Source organism: Euprymna scolopes, chromosome 21 (assembly GCF_053919585.1).
Source record: "Euprymna scolopes isolate OS-2025 chromosome 21, ASM5391958v1, whole genome shotgun sequence".
Lineage (NCBI taxonomy): Eukaryota > Metazoa > Mollusca > Cephalopoda > Sepiida > Sepiolidae > Euprymna > Euprymna scolopes.
Genome location: NC_136502.1, coordinates 87646149 through 87663597, shown reverse-complemented (window position 1 = coordinate 87663597; position 17449 = coordinate 87646149). Strand labels below are relative to the sequence as shown.

The window sequence follows — 17449 nt, the reverse complement described above, 5'->3', positions numbered from 1 at the left end:
TTAAGGTATTTTTTTTTTTTTTTTTTTTTGTTTATCAAATTTTTAGATGAAAGTACAGAAGAGTTTTTTAAAAATGCTCCTGTGTTAAGAATGGGTTTCTAAATAATAATGTTATTTTTTCAGCATGGTTCGTATAATTCTGCATAACTCCATTCTTTTCTCATAAAGGTTTAGTAAATAATTAATATTTGATTGTTTTGTTTTAAATTGTTAAATTAATTTTACATTTTCAAGTGAAAAAAAAAATACACTTTTAAATAATTTTTTTAATTACACAAAAATATTAAAATTTATTCAGATATGATTTATGAAAATAGACAAATTTAAAAAACAAAAAAAATATTTTGCTTTGAATATTTGATGTCAAATTGTGTTTTTGGTTTAAGGATTTTTCACCCCCCCCTCCTTTTGACACAGACTGACATAGTCTATGTGGATTTTCACAAGGTAAATTTCCACTGGCAATTTTATTTTTTCGCACTTTTTTTTTCCTAGAGAGTTTCCAAGGCAGAGGTTCCATTAGTATTCAGAATTGCGTTTCTCGTTAGCAAGAGTCCACGTCATCCCGCAGTAAATGATCTTCCGGTCGAAAAAAATGCTAAAAAATAAGTTACGAAAAAGAAAATCTTGCTTCAGCTAACCAAAACATTATTAAAATTCTCCCACAAAAATATAAAGTTAAAATAAAATACAACTGAGTCATATTATGAAAAGTTCGCAAAAAAATCTCAAAAAACTATTCGCCCCCGCAGAAAACGAATCTAAAAAAACATATTTTTTGCGATGAGAACAATAAAACCGGTGAAGAGATAAAATGTTCCCCGTTTAAAATAGGCCGACTTTCGTGTGACTAGAATTTTGAGTAAATTCAGGGGTTTTCTTTTTTTGCTTCGTGTTGTGACTGTTGCTTTTTTTAATTATTAAAATAAGTAAGAATGATAAATATTTGGATAATGTCTTTTAATCATTTATAAATGTATTGATTTTTTTTAATTAAAATTAAATGGCAAAATGCGTTACTGCACGAGTGCACGATAAGTTCAATTCGCGTTACTGTATTGTTATTGCTTTCAATTAATTTACTTATACTGGCTTATTGGTTTAAAATAATCTGTGTAATTAAAACAATTTATGCAATTATTATCTTTAATATACTTTAAATTTAATTTATGAATTAAGCTATGACATTCTAGCGGAATGTGTTCTGCGCGTGTCCAAACGGGGCGGGCCGTGCTTTTAGTAATCCATGAGTTACTTCCCTTGGTTTTCTATCTTGACGCCCATTTGGGCAACTGACTCACTCAAACTTCTTGTAAAAAAACTCGGAAAATAAAACAACCAAATGTGTCTGTCTGTGTGTCACATTATCTCCCTTGCTCAGCGTAAAACTGATGTTTTTTGTTTTGTTTTTTGGTTTTTTTAACTTACTTTCTTTTACCAGATATAGCTTCATGGTACGTAATTTTGCAAGCGAAGGCCTAAAAGGACGGGCGAAATCTCTCCCAAAATTAAGTCAGGTGCCTTCTCCTATATTAAAAAAAAAAAAAAACACGTGGTCCAGGTCTGTATCTAAGTTTCATATATCATAATTAATTTTAAAACTCTGATTTACTTTTCATGTAAATTTCTTACCTAATTTCCTTATTTCAAAATGATTGAGCAAAAAAAAAGAGAGAAAAAAGTCTATCTGTGAAAGAAACCGCGAGACAAGCCAAACTCTTGTCGGCGTGTTTATTATAGATTCCCCCCCGTCCCGAAAACGGATATTATTAATATATACATACTTACTATTCATACGTATACAGAGATATCTGCATACTTACATAGATAGGTATAGGCATACACACTTATTTAACCTCAGCAGTTGGAGTAGTAGCAGCAGTGACGGTGGCTATATTTATTTGACAGTCATCAAATTACAGCAATAAATAAATAATAATAATAATAATAATAAAATAAAAAATAAGCACTTTTACCAGATAATAAAATAATAAATATTATGAAACAAAATCAAGGCATATACATAAGTACTCTGAATATAGACTTTGAGAATGCCACCTCAGTTTTTTAAGGGTAGACTTTTTTTTAGACAAAATATCTTGAAATTGAATTGGCAGTTTAAAATTTTATTTTTTAATTCTTTTTTTCCATTTTTTATTTATTTTATTTTATTTTTATTTTTTTACAATATTTTTTTTTAACATTAACGAAACCCCAATTATGGTTATTTAAAGAAAAATGATTTTAAAGTAATATCTTTTAAAATGTTATGTGCAATTTCTAAATCACACACACACACACACACACACGTATATATATATATATATATATATATATATATATATATATATATATATATATATATATATATATACACACACACTGACAAGCATATTTATAGGATGGGGATGATTTTATTTACACACATACACACACATTATACTAACACAGGCATCTGCTGGTTGGGGTGGGGGAAATTTAATTTTTATTATTCACACCTGAGACACCTCTTCCCATCTACCCCAAAATGTTTTCTTTTTTTCTATTTTCGCGAAAAAATACCATCTATGACTAGAGGCATTTGAACTTAGAAAACCAACCATAGGTCACCAGTGCAAAAAAAGAAAAAGACATCGGATCGCGTGAGCGCGCGTCTTTAATGGAATTTTGTCGCGCATGCTAAAATATTTCGCCCTTTGCTGCGTGCACAAAATGACAGTTTTCTTCAAAAGTACAATGTCGTTCCTGGATTATATTTTTTTCTCATTTTTAATGGAAATCGAAACACAAAATGTTTGATAATTTTCTTAGTGTTAATTAAAGTTAAGTTTAAAAAGAAAAGCCAATTTTATTTTGTTTAAATGAATAAACTCTTTTATGTTAAAATACATTTTAAGTTTAATTTTTAAGTGAAAATAACGGTTATCTTTACGATTACTGTTTCCACTTCACTTCCGGTTTGTCGTTCGTTTTTAATTGATTTTTTATGGTATCTTTTATTTATTAAATTCTTAGTTAAAAATAATGGTATTTTTTTACAACTGCCCCAGCGCCCAGCATAGTATAAACACCTCCAACCACTTCATGTTAAGAACAGCTTTCGGTATAAACATCCCACCAACTTCCCCATGCTAGGAATGGCTTTCGAGGTTGGAGGTGTTTATTCCGAAAGCCGTTCTTCATATGGGGAGGTTGTGGTTTTTATAATACGATGGGGCACGTCATAAAAATTTACCAAAATAAAGAGATTTTCTAAATAATAGTTATTATTTAAAAACAACAACAAAACCTTCTTAACACCGAAAGTGAAATGGAAACGGTAATCGTAAAGATAACCATAATAACAATTTTAATTTTGTTTAAATGTTTAATTATCACATTGGAGTTATTTTACCAAAATTTATGTAATTTGCAAAAAATCTAATAGAAAACAAAAGCAATTTTTATTACTTTATTTATTATTATTTTTTTAAACTGAAACATTTCATGCAAATAACATTTTTTACGTAATACTCCTTTTATTTTTCTCAAGTACATTTTTAGAATGTATAAAACTTTAAATGCCAAACAAATTAAAATTATCGATATAGAAAGACATTAAATATTTCCCGCTTTTTAGAAAAGAAATCGTCTGTCTTTATTTATTTGGTTATCTTTACAGTTACTGTTTCCACTTCATTTCCGGTTGCCCTTTCCCCAGATTCTTTTTTTTTTTTTTTTTTTATTATTATTATTTTAATAATAACGTTAAAAGCCCCTATTAACACATACTGGCTTCCTTTACTTATTCTACACTTTCACTTAACAAAGATACTGTAAAAAAATCAATTTAAAAACGATGGGGGGGGGGGCCGGAAGTGAAGTGGAAACAGTAATCGTAAAGATAACAATTTTTTTTTCTTTTACTTAAACCACTTATTTCCTCATTATTATCACATAACAATTCAGGAACGTTTGAATCGCCCGCAACGTTTGAATCATACAATGAGAGTCAGGGCAGTCTATTTAAGATTCCCACTCCCTGAACAGACCTTGTACTCGCACAATCGCACATTACTGCAGTGCAATTCTTAGGAACTTTCTGACACTCGCCAGGTTTTGGCTGATAAGATGGAGCATGAAGACAAGGTGGCAGGAGGAGGTGGCGTCCACCGGGCAAGCGGTATTCAAGTCCGCCTTTCAACTGAAACTGAAACCCATGTTACCGATTGAGGTGGCGGCGGGGGGGGGGGGGCTATTCAATTTAACGGGCGCATTTTTCTCTTGGTACAAGTTCTACTTGTAAAATCTTTTAAACTTTAAAAATAAAAGGGAGTTGTATAGAATAATAACTCCCGGTGTTTTTTTTTTTGTTTTGTTTTTTACGTGGGGGGGGGGCTTGTCTAGAATTAAAATGCAAAAAAATAGAGAAAAATTTGTACGTGGCTATGACGAAACGAAAATACATTCCGACAATCACGTAAATCGATCAAGTAGTTTTATTTATAAGAAAATCAAATTTTATGAGTATCCGCGAGGAGTGACCATTGACCATTTCGCCTGCCATTTTGAAAAACATATCAGGAAACAAAAAAAGATAACTCAACAATAATTCATATTTACTAGATTTATGTTTTGTAATGCCCACGAAGTCCCATTAATCGCTTAAAAGTGCTTTTCTTATTTAAAAATGAAACTACTTTATCAATTTACGTGATTTTTGGAATGTGATATTTTCGTTTCGTCGGCGATGTGTTAGGTGTATCAGAAAGTGACCATTAAAAATGATGATCAGAACTTTAATAATTCAACTTACTATTTTTCGAAGCTTATAACTACTTGAAAAATGTAATTCAACCCCTAAATTTTTTTCAATTAAAGGAGCAAAGATTAAATTTAAAAAAAATAACAGGTTTAATAGCAAATTATGCAATATTTGTTTTTTAAAAAAAAAATATAAAGAAAATCAACATATTTTGACTTGCTTATAAATATATGTATATATATATAAATGCCAAAAAATCACTTACCTAAAAAAAATACTATTAAATGGGTAGTTCCATTCTTCATTGTTAAGAATTTATCCATATTTATATTTTAAATTCCATGTATTTTTTAAATAAAAGGATTTTTTTTAAAGCGAGGGTCCTAGAAAATCGAATTTTCGTAACGTGTTTTGTGCGAAGCTTTAAAGAGTTGCTGCTGTTAATATGAAATTTATGAAATATGGATTCGTCCAAGGGACATAAATGATGTCTCTTTTTTATTGTGTGTGTTAACCAAAATTAGTATTTTTCATCCTCCGTAGTTAAAAGTAAACGCATATTCACTTATAAGTTTTTCCCCTAGAACAAAAAATCCGCTTCATCGATTTTTTTTTTTAATTCTTTTAATGAAATACACAAGTTTTTAATTGATATATTTTAATGTTTCTTTATCGACTAATTTTTTTTTTTTTTAATATCTGAAAAAAGAAAACATTCAATGAAATAGAAAAATTTGCTGTCAGCGTCTGATATTTACTTGACGATGTAAGCATAACATGAGCTTTCATTAAAAAAAAAAAAATCAACGTGGTTTTTAAAAAAAATGGTTTTACACTTTGGACTTTACAGGTAAATTTAAAAAAAACTATTCTTTTTTTTTTGTTTTAAATTAGAATATTTCCTTTATTGATCTTTAACTTCAATTTGTGATATATAAAACTTTGGTACATAAATTAATTATTAAAATTTTAATAGATATTTCAAAATGGGGGGAGAATTTGAAAAAAAACGTTTGGTTTATTGGAAAGAGCATAAAATTTCACATTGACCCTGAAAATATCGTAAAAATTGAACCAATAGAAAAATTTTGATAGATTTTTAAAGTTTAAAAATTGAAAAATATTTAACTCGTAAAATTCTATTGATTTTATTACGTAAAATAATGGCTGCATGAAGGCACGCCGGCCTTTTGTAAACATTTTGTAAACACTGTTTTTTAAAAAATAAAAAATAATATTTTTATTATTTTTTAAACAACTTTAATAGTTTATTTTGGAAATATATTTCTATACAGAAAATAAACAACCCACTTTAAAAAGAGAAATTACGAGTTTTTTATATTTTATTCACAGTTTTCTGTTAGGGGTGTCAAAAATTCCTCCAAATTTCTGATACACCTACCGATGTGTACATCATACAGATTTTTCGGCACTTCTGCAGTATTTGGGCGGCCGCCATTGTTAGGGAGGATGATAACTCCAATTTCTTCTTGATCAACTAACATAGCAAATAAGTAACAAACAAGAATTTTCCGAACAGAAAAATATTAGAAAGCCAAAACATTTATTGTTGTAAAAACATTTATTTAAAAGTCTGCGCAAGAAAATATAATTTTAATAAAAGAATTTTGTAATTAAAGCAACATTGGATTTTTATAAAGTAAAATTGTTTTTTTTTGTTTTTGTTTATTTTTTTTTTAACAAATAAATGATTTAAATGAGACATTTTTCGAATCAAGCAATATTGAATGGTCAACAACAAATTAATAATTTAAATGAAATTTCCAAAAAGTATGAGTTATCGTCCCCCCCTGTTCTTTGACCGAAAATCGCCACTTGGCAATAGTTTAGTGAAACGCACCAAAAAACATGGCGGCTGCCCGCATAATGTTTTTTTTTTTTTTTCTTCAAGTACCTTTAGATCGATTGTAGCACCGAAAAACGTTGCGAATAGGTCGCTTGGTTTTGTAGGACTATATGAAGTCACTAACTTGTAAGGATGTGAGTCAGTGTTCATCAATTCAGAATTGAGATCTATCAATTTTTAAGACTGAGGTTGCAGGTGTAGGAATCTCTAGAAGTTAAAAGTAGTAGAGTATCCATGGGACCGTTAAAGATAAATCTAACATAATCTCCGATTTGCAAGAAGCTTCCACAAAAACATCCTCATATATATAAAATAAAAAAATGTGAATAACTTCGGAAAAACAACAACACTTGACAAAGAACTCGAGTTCGCTGTATTGAAATGAAATAACATTTATTTATGTGTTTAAGAAACATTAATTCAAATCATTCCATCGTTAAGGTTTTTTTGCAACGAGTGTTCATTAAGCAGGCTTAGTTAAATGAGTGTCGCGTGAAAAAGGCATGAGGTTTAAGATTACTGATTTTTATGGATGGAATGTCACATGTGGTTATTTTCTGAGGGAAAGAAAATAGTCATTAAACCATGTAAGCGGAATGGGTGCGTTCATCACATAAGAAAACAGTAGTTCAAAATAGCATTGTTAAAAAGAAGGAATAATTCTCATTCACTGTGGTAACTTTCCATGATGAGAATTAAGGTACAGATTTTGCAGCATTCTCAGCGAAGCTGTTTTACGTCTGAATAGACGAAGTCCAGCATATGTGCTGAAGACATACGTGATGTTTACTTGTAGAACTGTATCCTGGATTGTTTGAATTTTGGCGGTTAAAACCTTATAGAGAGGTGTTCTGGAATATTCCAGTCTGTTTGTTGTATCACAGCATATGGAGCGCAACATAGTTCCTTTATCGCATGTGTGCGGCTGGGCGACTCACAATGTTGTAATGCTGTACATTCTGATATACGTGGGCTTTGAAACAATAATTGCTATGAAAATGTCTCTGTCAAAGATTTGTTCCGGTTGGACTTAACTGGTTTGAAGGCGAGAGAGATTTGATAAAAATACCAAAGAAAATATTGATGTGAGTAGAGAATCGCTCATAGACAATCAAAGAAGAGGCAGGAATATTTTTTTTTATTACTCTTTTTCACCCCAAAAAACGCGTATTGCCACTTGGACATAAGGGGCCACTATTTGGAAGTATGTCTAACAAGGGATTGTGGGAAGTCGAGAAGCAAGATGTCTGTTCACATTACTTTTAAACTTGTGCATGTCAGAAAAGCAGGAAACAGAGAGGGAATTCCAAAGTCTAGCGGTCTGATGGAAGAAACTATTAAAGTAGAAAGCTTTCCAGCATCTAGGGACCTCTATAGTGTAGGGGTTAGGGTTTTGATGCTTGTCGGGTTAGTCGGGAGTATGTATGTCGAGGGGAGTCAATCATAGCACATTCCATTAAAATATTTGACACAGGGATGCAACATTACAGCGATGGAACAAGGATTAGGGCTTGGTTGATAGTGCGCAGCCTTTTAGGTTAGAAAATCTTTTTTTTTTTGGACCCTGTCTATGAGGGGTAGATACACTAGTCCAGATGTGGCAACAACACTCCATGCATGAATGGTAGCTTTGTAGAAATACAGGATACTGCTAGGTATGAGTAGTTTTCTAGCATGGTAGAGAGTGCCTACCTTCTTTGCAGCAGCCTTGGCAATGTCTTCAATGTATTTGTTCCGATTTATGTTAACTGTGAATGGTAAGCTGAAGCGCTCTCAAATAGCATATTATTATTCTGCAATGTTTTTAAAATTTGGCAGGTAAAACAGGTTAGTTAGAATAAGACAATAACAAAGTAAATGTTTGCATTAACTTTTTATCAACGTGTGGAAAATTGAACTTTTATGTCAATTTTTATGTGGCCATATGACTCCGAATAAAAGAGAACGACAACGTTAAGAGAAACACATTTAAATGAGAGACGTCAAAAGGAAACACGTTAAAAGAGAGGACGTTGAAACAGAGTTACATATTTACATATATACAAGAAATATTTATTTACACAGAGAAATTATGAATAATACAGAGTGAGTTGTGTATACATGCGTGGGTATTGTATAGGTATACGAACAAGCAGGCATGAAGTTGAAAATGTTCGTTGCACGTATTCATTGTGCATCTATGATCTATGTGATCACAAGGGTTCATTAAAGTATACGTTGAATGTTCATTGTGTATGCAAGACTTTGTTAAGGTATATATGTGTATTTTTTCTTACCTTGAAAAGAAAAACGCCCTGTCGAGACGTGTACATAATGGGCATGCCTCACATGGATGATTCCAATGAAAAGGGAGAGAGAGACATAGAGAATAGAAGTTGGGTAAAGAAAATGAAACAGGAAGTAGAGAACGCCCCCTGTCAGACAAATTAGAAATCACGACAAGGGCAGATAATCGATGTGTAATTGAGTAATGTTTGTGTGCATGTGTGCGACCTATGTGATAACATATCAATTTAAAAAGTATCTGCCCATAAGATCACCTTTGGATACAGTGTAGAGCCTGCTAGCCTCTGTCTGATATTTCAGAGGATGACCATACAAGGGGGAGATAGAGCTCCTCAGTTGTGATTAAGGCAATCTATCAAAGAGAAGGAAAAACTGATTAAAGAAAAACAGGGGAGAAAGTGTCCATCAGTCCTGTAAGGACAATCTTCTAGTGATGGTTTCAATAACAAAAGCATCTACTTCCAATTTGTCATGAGTCGGCACGGAAGTAGTAAGGCTTATAAAACTGTCATAAGAATGTTGATGTCAGTGCACATTCTGTTGATAACTTGAATGCCTACTAGACACTATCCTCAAGTGTCTTAAGTCTCCCTGTACAAATGTTTGTTAGAATAATCTGACATTAGGATATTTTTCCGTACAAGTAAACCCTGACTAAATATTCAAAATAACATGAAGTATTCGAAACCCAAATAAAATCCCTTTGGTATAGCTGCCCTACACTAGCTTATACAAGGATCGATGCACTTTCTCTAAGTAATATTGTCTTTAGTAACAACAAGCTGGATACTCCACCAGACTAGATGAATTCTTGTCCTGGAATCCAGTAAAACCAAGAAACTAAAATAAAGATATGCTATGAATAAATAAGATCACCTCGGCATGGCTACTCTACACTCGCTTTTTTGAGGAACTAGCCTGGATGCCCAGGTGTTTTCAGGTGTGTGTTGAGCAAAAAAAAAAAAAAAAAAAAAAGTGGTAGTAGGCAGGTAGGCTCGAACTCGTACCGCGAAGGAGGAAAAGAACGTGAAAAAAAAAACATGACGTCTTTGCTGTTGTGTCCATCGCCGAACCGGAAGTAACAAAGGTTTAAATTAAGGCTAGTCAATCGAAAAGAGGGGATGACTTTCGAAAATATCGGCGAAAAAAGCGACCCCTCCCTGTTGAAAAGTGCTCAGTTGAGAGTGAAGGAAATAATGTTTTTAGCCAATTTTTCGATGTTTGTCATCCAAAGGGCTGAGCTTCAAAACGATACCAATTTCGTGAAAATCCGTCGCATCTGTCGAAAGTTTTAGGCATACATACATACATACATACATACATACATACATACACACATTTAAACAGACAGTTGAGATTTATATATATAGATGGTGCACTTTCTCCAAGTGATGTGACTTCGAGTAATAGCACAAAGCTGAATACTCCAACAGACTAGATGAATTCTTGTCCTGGAATCCGGTAAGATCAAGAGACCACAAGAAAGATAAACTATAACACAGTTAACTAATCAATAAGTGAGAGGAGAATCAATATTCTCAACTTCTTTACCAAATCAGTGTTTGAGATATAAAGGAGAACTTTAATGGAATATTCAAATATCTATGTATCTCATAGAGAAATTTAAGTGTTAGCCCCAGGAAGGGGGTCCTTTGATTTTTTGAAAAGTTCGACCTAAGTAAAATGTAACAAAAAGGAATAACAAAGCATAAAATAAATAAATGGTTGAATTTCTTTGGAAGCCATTTTTTTTTTTATTTAAAACTAGCAGGCTACCCGGCGTTGCCTGGTCATAAAATATGCATAAATATTATATTTTAATCTATATAGAAACTGAGACATGTGCATGTGAGTATTATGTTTTTTCTAAACAGTTCACTTCTTGTAAGTATATAAAAAAAAATACTCAAGCTGAGATCGAAACCAAAACCTAAAGACAGTGAGTCAAGTACAATAACCATTAGACCAGCTTGAAACGATCTTCAGAAAGTGTTTTGAAACTACTTATACTTAACATAAACTGTCATATTTCACGAGCGTGCGTGCACAGTCGTGAAACAGTTGACAAACAGATGAAAATCCAATGATCCCCCATTTACAAATTTTTCAATTTTGACCCCTTAACAGCCTTTTTTTCCAGATGAAAACCAATTAAAAAGTTTCCCACATGTCTGAGTACCCTATATACCAAATTTCAAGTCTGTAGATAAAAGATTCGTTGAGTATGTAGGTTGAGAAGTGTCCTCACACATACATATACACACACATACACACACGTACACATTCTTACTTTTATAGATATATAGATGAGGTTTTTTATGGGCTAGATGCTCTTTCCTGATGCCAACCGTGAATCTTCAAGTTTAATTGCCCGACATTGTCTCCAAGTAATGGTGATAAGTGTTTTTGTTGAGCCACCATCTCTAAGCAATTGTGTACCAAATCTAAAGAGTGTTTTACCTGACTTTTGGGGGTGTTTCCATAGCATGGCCATGTTGACAGAATGAATGAGAGTTTTTGGATCAGTAGATGTAGAACAGTTGAGATAGCAGGTCCAGTTCATAAGGGAAAGCCAAAGAAAACATGGGAGAAAGTGATAAAACAGATTTGAGAGAAAGAGGCGTAAAGACAGACCTGGTCGGATATGGGTTAGTTTGGAATTCAATTTCTTAAAGCTATACACTGTCACATTGTAAACCTTCTTTTAACGGTGTTGTTACATTTTAATGGACCCAACACATTGTAGACTCCATCGCAAAGAAACAGAAGAAAGGAAAAAACTTGACTCACTTTCTTTTTTAACAAAAAGCCTTTATATCTGGTATTTCCAATAACACTTTTTTTCTAAATATTTAAACAGTTTTCCTTTTCTGGCCGCGTGTGACTTTTCGTACCCGCCATGACGTCACCCACATGTCTTGAACACGGGCTTCTCTCATCACATCTCGCACACCACTTCTCCAAACACCCTGCTTCCAGTCATATGTCCTTTTCTCTTGGCTTTGATCTTACTTTACCCAGTCAACTTGGTCATTTGCATATCTTAATGCGGCTGCTGCTGCTGCTCTCAGCGTCAGCAGCTTTGTTGCAATGCAACACATATGTCAACATGTTGAAATGGACATTAAACCAAAGAAGATGGTGATGGTGGTCGAAATTTAAAAATCAGCTCAGAATCGTGGAATTCATATACACGGATTATTTTAGCAAACAACAGTATCAAATGTTTACAAAAGACGATGGATAGGGAAGGGTCGATCCTTTTATAAAAATGACTCCTACTCTCTCAAGAAAATTAAAGACAAAATAGATTAGAAAAATAGTTTATCGAACAAATTAGATTTTCTTCTAGCGATTATAGTCCACCTTATCTTATTTTTATCTCTTTGCCCGGTTGTTAGACACAAGGTCAACTGCGGGTTTGAAGAAGAACGTATCTGTGAAACAAACTGGATTTGAACGTGACACTCAGGTTTTCAGTCCATGTTGTTAACCACTTAGCCATCGTCACACGCTATTCATTTGGCATCCAGTGATAATCACGGACATGCTGGTCAAGTATCCGTTCTCGACAATCAGCCTGACAGAAACTGAACCATTTTGATTAGTTCATTCTCTAGAAACAGCGTAGAAATCTTAAATCAATTTCACACTATGTGGTGCCACTGTCGAACCATCAGGGACTATTGTAAAGCGATTTATTAAAAAGGTTTCTTGTACTTCCAAAAATGTTTCAGCTGCAGCAGGGGGGGGGGGTTCTTCTGCGGTAATTGATGACATCCACAAATTAAATGCCCCGCCCCTGATATGGTCTGTAGAAGCTGCGGCAAGAGGGGAGATTTATTAAAAAGGTTTCTTGTACTTCCAAAAATGTTTCAGCTGCAGCAGGGGGGGGGGTGTTTCTTCTGCGGTAATTGATGACATCCACGAATTAAATGCCCCGCCCCTGATATGGTCTGTAGAAGCTGCGGCAAGAGGGGAGATTTCCAACTAATCTGTCAATCAAATCATTCCCCTAAAAAGGTGACTTCTGCTTGTGAATCATCAATCGCATCCATTGTAACAGCTGGGTAATCCTATGAGGTCCACCATCTCAAGCCTTGCCTTCCCCCTTTGGAGATAGAGTAAGTTTATTGTCAAGGAGCCCGACTGGAGAATGCTAACAGGGCTGCCCATCCAGATTTTAAAGGGCCGAAATGGTTCTTTACAGGGGCTTAACTCTCCCCACATTTCAACCTTGTGTCACATCTTCCTGCTGTGGAAGGGGGAGTAAATACCACCACTGCCCTGCCCCCAGTTCACCTTATCTTAAAATACTAATTGTCAAAATGATTTTAGTATAAAAAAATCTCTGAAAAGATGTTTGAATCTAAAATAATGGATTCAACTTTTTCCCAATTTTTGTTGATTCAATAAATTTAATTTATTTAGCTAACTCGTTATATACAGATTGGCATGGTGGCTTTTAGAAAATTGGCTTTCAAACTAAACTATCTCTGGCCAGGTCTTTATTAATTCCACAATACCATGGGGCTGTTTTCTAGCTGACTATAACATAGCTGTTTTCAAGTCTAATATAAACAAGTTCCTGTTGAGCCGTACTCTTAAATAAACAAGCACTACCCAAGTTCCACCATTAGCGATAATCATGGTGTTATCTCACCAGCTACCTAACCCTTATAGACCCTTATCCTTGGGTAGACTTTGGGTCTTGATAAGCAGTGATCCCCCGCCCCAACCTAGCATAAAAAGCACACTTTCATTCAAATCCATCCTTATCATTTCCACCCATGTTTTCCTTGATTTTCTCCCTACCAATTAACCCTGCTACCTCAACTGTTCTACTTCAATGTAACCCAAGAGCTTTTATTCATATTTTCAATGTGACCAAATCAATCTGACAGTGACTTTGTTGTTGGACTGCTGTTTTGTTTAGTCCTAGGATGTAAGCTTTACCTTTTCTTTCAGGTTGGTTTATTGTCAATTGCTTGAGGCACCTCTATCAAGAAATGCCAACAGTCAGGTATTTTTTGTAGGCTAGAGTGTGCTTATCCTAGTGCACTGCAACCACACCTGATCTTGTGTGTAACCTCCTCGCAAGGGGGAAATAATGTGTTGTATTATCTCTATATATATATAAGACAAAACGGCCGTACACGTTTTTATATGTCCAGCAAAGGTTTTATGGCCGGGTTGGGGTGGGGGTTACTATTTTTTAGAACTTTTTATATACTCCCTAGATTATAATATCTACGATTTGCGAAGGAACATCATCTCTAGATTTATTTTGATCGACTTTTATAAAATTTGCACTATTCCTTCCTCTTGGGTGTTTGTTTGGCTTTTTCATATAAAAGTGAAACTGAATTGAAAGCGAAGGCAGCTTCTCGGCCTTTCGTGCCAAGACGTCCAGAAAGCAATTAGCTTTGATCAATGTGGGGAAAACGATATCAGACGATTGCTATTCATTTGGATACTCCCTTTTTGTGGGGAGTTGGTTTTCCCAAACATCATGGGGGAAACAAATAAATGAAACGGTGGAAAGCTGAACTAGCCTCCAGCCAACGTTCGTTTCTGCAAGTCAACTTCTTCATTGACGTCACTAAATTTAAACGCTTTTCACTTCCTACGGCTTCGTAGCGTTGCGATAAAAGTTCACATTTTCTTTCACTTTGTTATTCACCTTCGGGTTCATCACGGGTTCGAAACACTTTTTTTTTTCTTTTACACCTACAAACACCCGGGCAATGCCGGGTACCTCCGCTAGTCTTATATAAATAGAGATTGTATCTTTTTGTCAGTTACATCTTTTTTTTTTTCATGTAAAAAATACTTTGTGGAATTTGCCTTATTTCGAAATATCAGAGATCTTCACTACTTTTAGAAATAGAAAATATTGCAGTAGTTGTAGTAGTAGTATCGTATGGATTAGACCTCTATACCATTATTTTTTAGTCAGTCTGAGAAATAGATGGATGGGCTGTCGCGTAGTCTCCTTCCAGTCGGGTGACTGGACAGTGTAGGGTCAGGTGGTCTGTGTCCTGGGGTTTTCCTTGCACTTTGGGCAAATTGGGGAGTCTATTTGTCTCCACCTGCATTTGTTTACTGCAGTCCTGCAGTGTCTTGTTCTGATCTGGTTTGTGGCTAGCCACTGCTTCCTACTATTTGTAGCAAAACCTGGGAGGCGCAAAGTTAGGTCTTCAATGATGTCCCCTCCTTTGGGAGTATTGTATTTCTATTTCTCCTTCCATGTTTCAACTGGGTTGAAATTTTTGATTTTTGAGTTGTAGAAGGGCTTTCATGACTTGAGTCTGGAGGTATCTGGTACATCCTCGTTGGATTGGTAAGAACCTGGTGTCCTCCTGGACGTTTTGAATCCATTTTTAGGTTGCTTCTTCCCTCCTTTTGTAGGGTGGTGTGATTGAGCTTGCTACTGGTAGCCATTGTGTTGGAGTTGACTTCAGATATCCTGAGGCAATACGCATGGTTTCTCGCATTAATAGTAAATAATAAATTCCCAACAATTTTGAAGTGGATGTCATGACCGGAAATTAAAACCATGACATTCAGATTTCCAATCAATGTTCTATCAACTGATCTATTTGGACTTTCTTATAAATATAAATTCATATTTAAATATATCAACCATTAAACATTGATTATTTTACAGGGATCGTTTCTCTACTACTACTGTTACTGTGTCTGTTGTGTGTGAACACTGTTTCCTTGATCATACCAACATGCAGGAATTTAAATGTAATGTAAACAAACATCTTATTGCTCAACTGACCATTCAGTAGTCCCTTACACATCAGTGGCAATATACCTTCTTGGAGGGAGGGGGACGAATAAAAGTTAAAACTTAAAATTAAAAAACATATAATCCATTCTGTTGCTAAAATTGCTAGAAAAATAATTGCATCATTCCACTGCTCTAGAAAGTACCTGACTCCTTATGCAATCCTCTACCTATATAGCAGTCAGATGCATTCTAAAATCGAATACTGCTGCCACATCAGAGGTGCTGTTCAAAAATCTGTTTTGCATTCTGTAACGTGGCCATTACGTTGCAAACGAACAAACAAAACAGGAATAAAAATAAATAAATATCCAGGTCGGCATTTTTTTCTTTTTTACCAAATGTTTTTATTGCATTTTTCCTTTTCTTTTTTTAACATCACTTAAAAGTCTCTCATCATCATCTATCTCGCTTAGTTTACACTTTTCCTCTCCAACCCCATGCCAGCCGCAGTCAGCCATTAGTTACGTTCGCTTTACGCATTTCTTTCTTTCTACGTTGACTTTGTTTCTCTTCGAGCACGTTATTATATTGGCATTATTACTTGTGTAAAATCTTAGCAATTTTTCAATCTTCAGCGTGCATACCTGTCATTCTAGATGAATAAAGCCTTATTGACTGGTAATCATTCGTCTTCCGTGTTCCAAATCATTACAATTCATTCATCGAGAATCTAACCCAAAATGGACCAATTTCTGAAGCCACAGTGTTTCAATGATAATGATTCTGCAGACCATTGGACAGCAACTTCCTGCGGTCAATCGACTGTCCACCAACTAGTAAATTAGATTTTCTTCCCAATTACATTTCCCATGCAGTGCACAAATTAATAGCAAATTGTGACTCATATGAATCAGCCATCACTAAACTCCAGTCTCTTTTCATAATGCCCTCTAACAGTGCTCATTCTAGACATCTTTTGGCAACCTCTAGGCAGGAGCCTAATGAAATGATTGATGACTTTTTGCTGAAGCTAGATTCGCTTACTGCGGATTGTTTCTTTGAGGCAGTAACAGCCGAAGAACATTGCGACCAAGCAGTTCATGATGCCCTCATAACAGGTATTCACTCTCATACAATTCAACAACGACTCTTAGAAAGGACACTCAATTTGAAAGACACTTCCGAGTTAGCTTGTTCTCTAGAAACAGCCCAGAAACAAGCCAAATTTTATATTAACCTCACACTATGTGGTGCCACTGCTGAACTATCAGTAACTTGTGAGGTTTCTTGTACTCTCAAAAATGTTTCAGCTGTAGCGGGGAGAGGGAGGATGTTTCTTCTGCTGTAATTGATGACATCCACAAATTAAATGCCCCACCCCTGATAGGGGACATTTCCAACTAGATCAAATCACACCCCTAAGAAGGTGTCTTCTGCTTGTGAATCATCAATCGCATCCATTGTAACCGCTGCACACCTGATTGTCTGTTGAAAGACATAAACTTTCAGTGAATGCAATAATTCTAGAGGCTCTGATGGATACTGGTAGCTCAGAAAGCTATATATCATTGAACATCATCAATAAGTACAACTGGCTGACACAAACTTCATGCCGGAAGATATCAATGGCGTCCACAGTCTTATCAAGCAGTGCATTAGGTCACTGCTATGCGACATTAGCATATAAAGGGTTTACCTACCCGTGTTTCAAATTTTCAGTCTTTTCTTTGCTCAGACGTCTTACTTGGCCACAACTTTCTCAAACTACACTCAAAGGTAGAAATACCCTTTGGGGGTCACAAAGATCCCT

General features: G+C 34.6%; 1 protein-coding gene across 1 annotated transcript in view; it reads left to right on the top strand.

Annotated features, from left to right (window-relative positions):
- Positions 1–1300: 1300 nt before the first annotated feature.
- Positions 1301–17449, top strand: part of LOC145242557 (uncharacterized) — a 34516-nt gene continuing 18367 nt past the window's right edge. The window contains exon 1 of the mRNA XM_080105643.1: positions 1301–1561. The gene's annotated coding sequence lies outside the window, so the exon portion shown is untranslated. The remainder of the gene's footprint in view (positions 1562–17449) is intronic.